The sequence below is a fragment of the Pectinophora gossypiella genome, chromosome 5, assembly GCF_024362695.1.
Source record: "Pectinophora gossypiella chromosome 5, ilPecGoss1.1, whole genome shotgun sequence".
Lineage (NCBI taxonomy): Eukaryota > Metazoa > Arthropoda > Insecta > Lepidoptera > Gelechiidae > Pectinophora > Pectinophora gossypiella.
Genome location: NC_065408.1, coordinates 6,967,388 through 6,976,051, shown reverse-complemented (window position 1 = coordinate 6,976,051; position 8,664 = coordinate 6,967,388).

Genomic DNA, 8,664 nt, shown 5'->3' with positions numbered 1-8,664 from the left:
ATCGATAAAATTCGATCAGCAGATGATATGAAAAAATATTATTGAATTTCACCTTTACTTTGTCAACAAGTGGGTTTGATTCTGCCCTTTTTTAAGAATTTGTTTTGGTTATTTTTTTCTTTATCTCCCATCTTGTATCTACGATCCTATCACCAGTTTTTAGTAACTTATTGGTGCCCGATTGAATAGAATAGAAAAGAAATTGTTTATTATAAAAGGACGCTACACACAAAGACTAGAAAATAACATCACTTAAAATTGCTTTTGGACCCATGTAGGTACTTACATATTTTGTGTATAGTTTGCTGCATTCTCCCTCCATTTGGTGAAGGGAGTGTGGCCATTAGTAGGACATATACCAAAAGACCTAGACGTGAACCATCATCTCCCTAGCATTTTCCCGTTTTTCACAGGGTCCGTTTACCTAACCTGAAGATTTTCCGGTATTTTAAAGACCTATCTGGTGCAAGCGTGTTCTAGAGTGGAGACTGTGTCCAGGGAAACAAAGTGTGGATCGACCCCTGGCAAGATGGCGGGACGACTTGCAGAAGGTGGCTGGAAGCGCCTGGATACCTAAGACAGTGGATAGGACTTTGTGACGCGCCTTGGGAGAGGCCCATAGCCAACAATGGACTGTAATGGGCTGATGATGAAGATACTAAAAGGCAGAAAGAAGTGGACTCAGCTCCCGCTTCGCTCGCTCCTCTACGAGTGGTCACAGCACTAACCTAACCTATAGGTTTTGAAGGTGGGTGGTAATTTTTCTATAATTTTATGAACAGCAAAAATGTATGAGGTAGAAATATAAGAAAGAAAATAGGTCAATAACTTATTGTAGATTTGCCTCAAATAGCATAAACTAGGAGCTCCCAAAATGGGATGCCAAAAATTTATGTATGAGATCGCCGCATTGATTTCTATGCGAATAGAAACAGGTGTACATGGTCGGCTTGTAATGAAAATGTATTTTTTTTTTCAATAATCACATTTTGAATTTCTTCAAAAAAACCTTGGAACGTACACTACTCTCTTTACTACAATTTTTGATTTAGGTTGAACTAACATGTTTATTGCGAGGTTTTGGTTAGCAAAAATCACAACCGTATGTGATTTTGCAAAATTAGTTTAAAAGGCCACGATATACGAGTCGAATATTACAAAAATCTGTCCCCGGAATGCTTTCGATACGGTCTCTAATACATTAAGCTTAAAATGGAATGCAGTCACGGAGTGTTTTTTCAGTACCTAACCTATACTGTCGTTTTGTAGCGGACGAAGCTTTGCCGCTTTAGGTACATTGTTTAGACGGTTTAAAGCAGCTGAGAGCTGTTTAGAATAAAACGTGTTCAGAGTTATGGGAATTAAACTTAGTTGGCGCGGAGTGGGTGTGTGGGCGCATCTCTGCCTACCCCTTCGAGGTACAGGCGTGATGTTATGCTATGTTATGTTGTGTTCAGAGTTGCCGTACTACATATTATAAAGCACGCAAAAGTATATTAAAACGTTCTGCCAAATCACCTCTATGCAAATCAATTGTAATTTTTAGACGTTTGTAGTTTCTTTTAAAAGTCTATTTTTTTTTTCGGTGAGGTGTGGGTACTAAGATCATTTTACGATGGATATAGCTCTACCTACACCATTGGGATATTTTCGTGTGCTTAACGTTCGTTTAAAAAGGTATAGCAACCCTAGTAGCGTTAGAGGGATGACCGAAACGTAATTCGCATGACAACACAAAGTAAAGGATGAACATCCAGCAACGCGTATGTTTTTAGCGAGTAGATGGACGTATACATATATCCACTGTTCTTATGCCTATTCCATCACAACTGAGAAATGAAGTTCGTCATCACTATCTCCCGAGCATTATCCCGTTTTTCACAGGGTCCGCTTACCTAACCTGAAGATTTGACAGGTCCGGTTTTTGTACAGAAGCGTCTGCCTGTCTGACGTTCCAACCCGCGAAGGGAAAACCAGCCCAATACAGGACACATACCTCCGAAAATTCATTTCACGGCAATGTGGGTTTCGTCACGATGTTTTCCAATGGGCACGTAATAATTATTTATGACCCAAACATGAATTTGACAATTATTGATTTAGGCCTGTGCTGGATTCGAACCCGCGACCTCAAAGTGAGAGGCAAGCGTTCTACCAACTGGGCTACCACGGCTCAACTGACAAATGTAGTTACTTACTAAGTACTTAATTTTCGGAAAAGCAGACAATGGTAGGAAATTTTACATATTAAGCTATCTGCCATAAACACCTAACACTCACATGTGCTTACGAGTAACTACCGCAGTAGGCACAGCCACAAGACAAGACATCAGAAGACAACGCGTAAATAATTCGCGCAATACATTGAATTTCAGAATAGGCATGGGAAACAGGGACACATCCTATGGTTCCCACGCTCACTCTTCAAAATACAAAGTGTGAAACACTCAGCATTTCCGCCAGCACCCACTTCCACCTTGTAAGTACCTGTGTTCGAACTGTATCCTAACCTACACGAAAACAAGTGTCGTTTTCAACTACTACAGCTCTAAAGCTCTTGCCCGAGCTTCAAGCTTCCAACTGTTTTTGTTTTTTTTTTTTATGTATAGTCCGAAGCACGGCAACCTGTTGGTTTTGGTTATGAGCCGTAAAACTCCTTCATCGAACCGCAGTGGAGCAGCATGATGGAGTATTCACCATACCTCGTCCAGTTGATTGAGGGGACCCTGTGCCCAGCAGTGGCTACGTAACCGTTTATGTTTTATGTATCTTTTGGCGTCACTTTTTGTAGGTTTACCTCAGATGGCATTACTACTGAGGGTTTTCACTCGGTATAAAAAATATGATAACAGGCCTGAGGGTGCGCGGACCTCGGCTCAGGGCTTCGTTCAAAAGAGTTTATATTTGAAACAATTAGCGTAAGTCAGGGATAGTTGGTCTTAAAGAAGAGATCGCCACTGAAAAAGAACATGAAACTGTTGACTAGATATCGCCCTAAGGTATAATATAAGTAAACAATAATTTGGAAAAAAATAAAATGATAGAGTGCCCGGGGTGTGACGATGTCCCGATCGGAAATCGAACCCAGATCTCAAGATGGTAAACCAATCCCTAGACCACAGAAATTTTTATTTATTTTATTTTATTAGGCACACCAACAGTTACTACAATAATTCATGTAAAAAATCCATTTCAAAAGAGTTAAAACTAATTGCGTAACTAATTAAAGTTGGGCACCGCATAGAAAAGAATATAACAAAAACAAACGATGTTTGTCATTCCTCAAACAATAAAAAAATACTAAAAAATTAACAGACTTTGTTGAAACTTCACAAAAATATAAAAGAACATACGAGCCATAACTTATAAAAGAAAGACCGAAAATCTATGATTACAAACTGATTCGCGGGCGACCAGCGTAGCGATCAGCCAACTTCAATTTCAATCACTTTCAAAATTCCTTTGAATTTGATTGGTTGAAATTGACAACTATTGTATATGTTTTCATATTTCAGCCAATCAGAGAATATAATTTCTATTTGTCAGGAAAGAAATTGAGTTAGATGATCGCCCAGTAGTTTAGTTAAATACAAAAGCAGTTGTGCATATAAAATAATAAATGTAATACTTGTCAAAAGAAACAAAGTCCAGAAAGGATCACGAAATAAGGCAGCAGTGGAATATTGTGGGTGTAATAGATAGGCAGTGCACTAGACGGATGGGGTCGTAAGAACTATGTTTTATTCATAATTCCTCTCCGCTACTGAGTGGTACTACTTTAAACGCTCATGCGTTTTAAGTAATAGGTTTTGCTCGATGTTGTTCGGTTTTTTATCGAGGATTTTTTAGCCGATTTTTAGTTTTTCAACCGACTTTATATAAAGGAGTTTATCAATTTGATATGTATTCGATTTTGTTCGAAATACACAATATTCGTACAAGTTAGTGTATATGTGCGCCAAACGCATGTTGAATGTCATGTTTATCCACGCATTTATTAGTAATTACACATCGTATTGAAAAATTCTTTTCTTATTTCATATTATATCGTGTCACTTAAGGAATACTTAGTGCAAGTTTAATTTTAATCTATGTTTTACAATTATGATATAAGGAATCCGACATCTCTCCGCTCCCCACCAGCTGCTGAGCTAGGTTTATCCCCCCCCCCCCCTCGGTCTTACTTTAGTCTTCAATCGTATGGGCGTCAGATACATACAAAATTTTACAGTACACATTTACATTTTCGTGCTCGCGCAGATGCGTCTGTGTAAAACAAGGTTTTTTTGCTTGAAGTGTCCGGGGTATAGGTATAGTCAAAAAGCATTATACAGATCAATTCTAGTCCCTTTGGGGTAGGCAGAGATAAAAAAATTGAGTGCATCTTGATCTAAGCCTTCTCATATTCATAACAGACGCCCAGACTTGTAATATGTCGTCGTATAAAAAAATACCACAATTCACCAAGTTTTATTCTTTTCAGAATACATAAAGCGCCAAACACTCTAGCGGCCCATTTACCAACGCTTGCTCTAACACGTCGGATGATCGCACCAATTACCATAACTCTTATTATCATCGTCGTAACATTATTTTTACGTTTTATAAAAACCTGCAATAAAATACCACCCGCGGGCCTATGTGACGTTTCTCGAATTACCCCTAAATAAGTCGTATTTTCAACGGAATTGTCTGTCAACGTGGCAAGTGGAATAAAACGGAATTTACCGGGTTTTGCTGCGGCGTAGTAATTGCCTACGTGCCGTAGATAAATGTGTTTTGGAAGTAATGTCCGACAATCTGCACGGGGTCCGACCAGCGCAATCGCCGAGGGAAATCCATATAGAATGCTGTTTGCTATCATTCCTCTTTCAATAATATATTTCAATTCTGGCTACTAGGCTTGCTGTTTCGGAGTACAGGGATGTTCATTAGATGTCGACTATTACGTTCATAAAGTGGTGTTGGGCTGATTGTTTTTCAGAGCATTTCGTGTTTTATAGATAATAGTGTAACTAGTACGACATTTACAATACCTATTTGAAGATTTTATTTTCGCTCTAGGCCACGTGTGGAGCTTTATCTACGTGTATGAAGTTATCAGGCCCAAAGAGCTATACATCATATAATCATATTATGATTATTTTTTTGTTGTAAAAGACAAAGACGATGTAACACGTCACGTATAAAATATGACCTCAATGATATGTGTAGTACCTAAACAAAGAGGAATATGTTAAAAATACACATTCGCTATGTTCTCACCAACATTTTTAATGACCCTTCCGTGGCAAAGTTATAAATCGCCCGCATACCCTTCTTGACCACATTAAAAAACAGTAGAGTCGCGACATGCAAGCAAGTTATTAAAAAACGCGAAAAAATTCAAGCATTCGCACTCAATTTTTAATGAAATTTCATTTACTTACGTATACTTCCGAGGAATTTATAATGCATTACTTCGACTGTCGGATGTACCTAAATCATGGGGATAAGTAAAGGATAAACCTGAGATTCAGACCCAAACGAAAATTGGGTCTAACCCGAAGGCTATGCCTCTATCTCTAACTACCCCTCATAAAAGAATTCGGCCCTGATAAAATAACATGGGTTACGAAAATGTCAATAAATTAAGTCAAACACTTACCTATATATTTTTGATTCAGACGTGATTATTATAGGCGATTGAATTAAATAGATGTCATCAAAATATAAAAAGCTATTTAAATTGGCAAAGTATTTGCATACCAATTCCAAGGGAAATGAGAGCCTTTTGCACTATAGGATACCACATAACAGATACGCACTGATATGTGGTATCCTATAGTGCAAAAACGCTGGGGGAAGCATACTTCTCTCCTGATTTTAAAATCGAAGTAATTCACCGTTACGCCAAAAGCTCGTCGTCTATATAAGCGTTTTATGTAGTATATAATTAACACTGTCATTTAAAATTAAATGACAATGTTAAATCGGACTTGTTAGTAATATAAGCTGAGCGATCAAAAGAACAATATGTCGACAACATTTTGAACAATTCAGCGCATAACATTGGAATACTTACATTGTTTATACAAAACAATTCAGCACAATACGTTCTACGCATTGCCTTGTATCAGTGAGGCGTGCTCACATAGCCGCATCTTTGTCTTCCGACCGATGAATAAAACATGACGGCATCATGTGGATCCTTGGCTTTCACACATGGAAACCAACCAGGTAAACATGACCTTCTGTTCCTCCCACGATTACTGAAAACAAATACGTAAAAGAAGCATCTGTAGGACGGATCAAAGGCTTTGTAGAACTGGTCATAGCGAGAATCTTCCCAAATGTAAAAACCAAGGCAGTACGGCTAGAATTGGGTCCAAATTGATTGGTTTGGAATATTTTGTTTCTGTTACTAGCAAGTTTATTTCCGTTCGACGCCATTCAGTTCGTCATTATCTGGCTCCTTCCGTATTATAATGATTCCCTATTCTATCCCAGTATCATACGCTACTGCTTGCAGCCACACACTGTCGTTTTTCGTTATCGCTTGCAACTTAGCCAAGGCTCTGAAGACTTATTCGGTAGGTTATCGGATAGTTTATGAGTAACTAGTGAAATGCCCTTAATATTGTCAGTAATAGTAGGTACCACGTTTCAGTAACGTCTGGAACAGTAACAGTATCTAATGTCTCGATACAATAACACATAGTATTCTGTGCGTCCTACACAGTATACTACACAGTGTCACGTGAGTTGCACGTAATTAATTTAAGTGGCGCGTGTTGTTGTAAATTAACACACGCCACTGAATTACCGCCACCGCGGACTTTATTCAGGAAGGCGAATGTATCTTACACTTTATATGGAAGGATTCTTTTACATTGTCGTAAATGTAGAGGGTTGGCTCTTTAACATAGACGTACCTATATTATGTATGGGGTAGACAGAACCATACATTTTTGATTCGTATCGCAATATAGATATGATGAATAGTATCTGATATTGATTCTTCACGTAGAATTTATTAATAAGTGACCAATTTTTTGCATATATTCTTTAATAAAAGTTTGTTCAGTGATATTACGTGGCTAATTTCTTGCAACTAATCATGCAAATAAAAAAAACAGCGGGTTTTGGATTTTTAGCATAACGTTGTGTAAATTAAAAGTGGTACTTACTTCAATTTTGTGTCAGGCATGACTGGGCTTTGATACAAATACAAATACAAATATACTTTATTGCACACAACATACAAAACAACACAGATGATGATAGATACTGTACAATCTTGCGACCTTATTGCTAAGCAGCAATTAAACTTTGATAACTTTGACTTTGATCTGAGAGTTATATATAGACTAAACGCAAGCAGTAGTGACAGAAGAAGGCGGCCGTCGATTTAGTCAGTTGCCTTGCCACAGTCCGCAAAGCACACAATAAACTTACAGCGGCAGATTAAAAATCGAGCGAGTCCCAGACACAATGAAAATGTTTTTTCACAGACCCCTTTCAGCCGGCGCTTTGTTTGTGAAACGAAGTTCCCCGTTTTTCCCCTCCATACATACGCTTCATTGCGATTTTCTCTTCGGTGAAAATATCGCGTAATGAATACAGCCCGCTCAGATTTCGAGCGATATGTCGACTATATCGCGCTCTTTGGGTATAAATATAGTAGGTAGGTAAGCATTTACGTATCATAATACTTACAATTGTAAATGACCACGATAATTTGGTAATACCTAAAAGCTATTTTTACACTCAACATGATGGATGTAGAGTTTAGAAACTTGTAACCGTATATGTTTCATAATACAAAAAACACTTAATCCTAATTTTTGTTTCACCGTAGTCGAGTAAAAATAGACAGAGAAACTAGTAACTGTACGTAGGTACCGACATCTTAGTATATAATAAGTGATGATGATGATGATGATCGGAAGCGCAGGATATATTAAGGTGCGCAGACGTTCGCACAAAACGCAAGCGCACACACTAAGTACTAAAATATAGAACAGAGGTAGATTTGTCTTTGTTGAACATAAAGATTGTTTTATATTAATGTGCGTTCGTGTGTGTGTGTGTGTGTGTGTGTGTGTGTGTGTGTGTGTGTGTGTGTGTGTGTGTGTGTGTGTGTGTGTGTGTGTGTGTGTGTGTGTGTGTGTGTGTGTGTGTGTGTGTGTGTACAAACGTATGACGACGCTATGGTAGTAACGGATACTAATATGAATACTTAATAATACATCAGACTCAATAATTTGAACGGTCAATGAAGCGCGCCGACACTAAGTCAAACCAAAAATTATTTATTGACGTGTAACCGAGCTAAAACTTTAATAACTAAGCAGTTGGTATAAATAATTTATAGGTTCCCACACTTGTGTTCCCAGATTGTTCAACACTTTGAGAGTTGTACTCGAAACTTAACTCCGTATCGAAGTTATGGAAAACGGTAAGCCCAAATTGGTGAACTTAACACTAGAAATTGAAGTAAGTATGTAAGTTTGATATGCTTAACCTAATTTATACTCTTCGCGTATACTCGAAAATTGGTTTCGTAAGATACACTCATGAGTTAAAGTAGGTTAGTTTGGTCGTTTGTTGGAAAATAACGTCGATAATTTGTGAGATTTCTTCTTGATAACTTTTTGAATACTGTTGATAGATTATCAATAC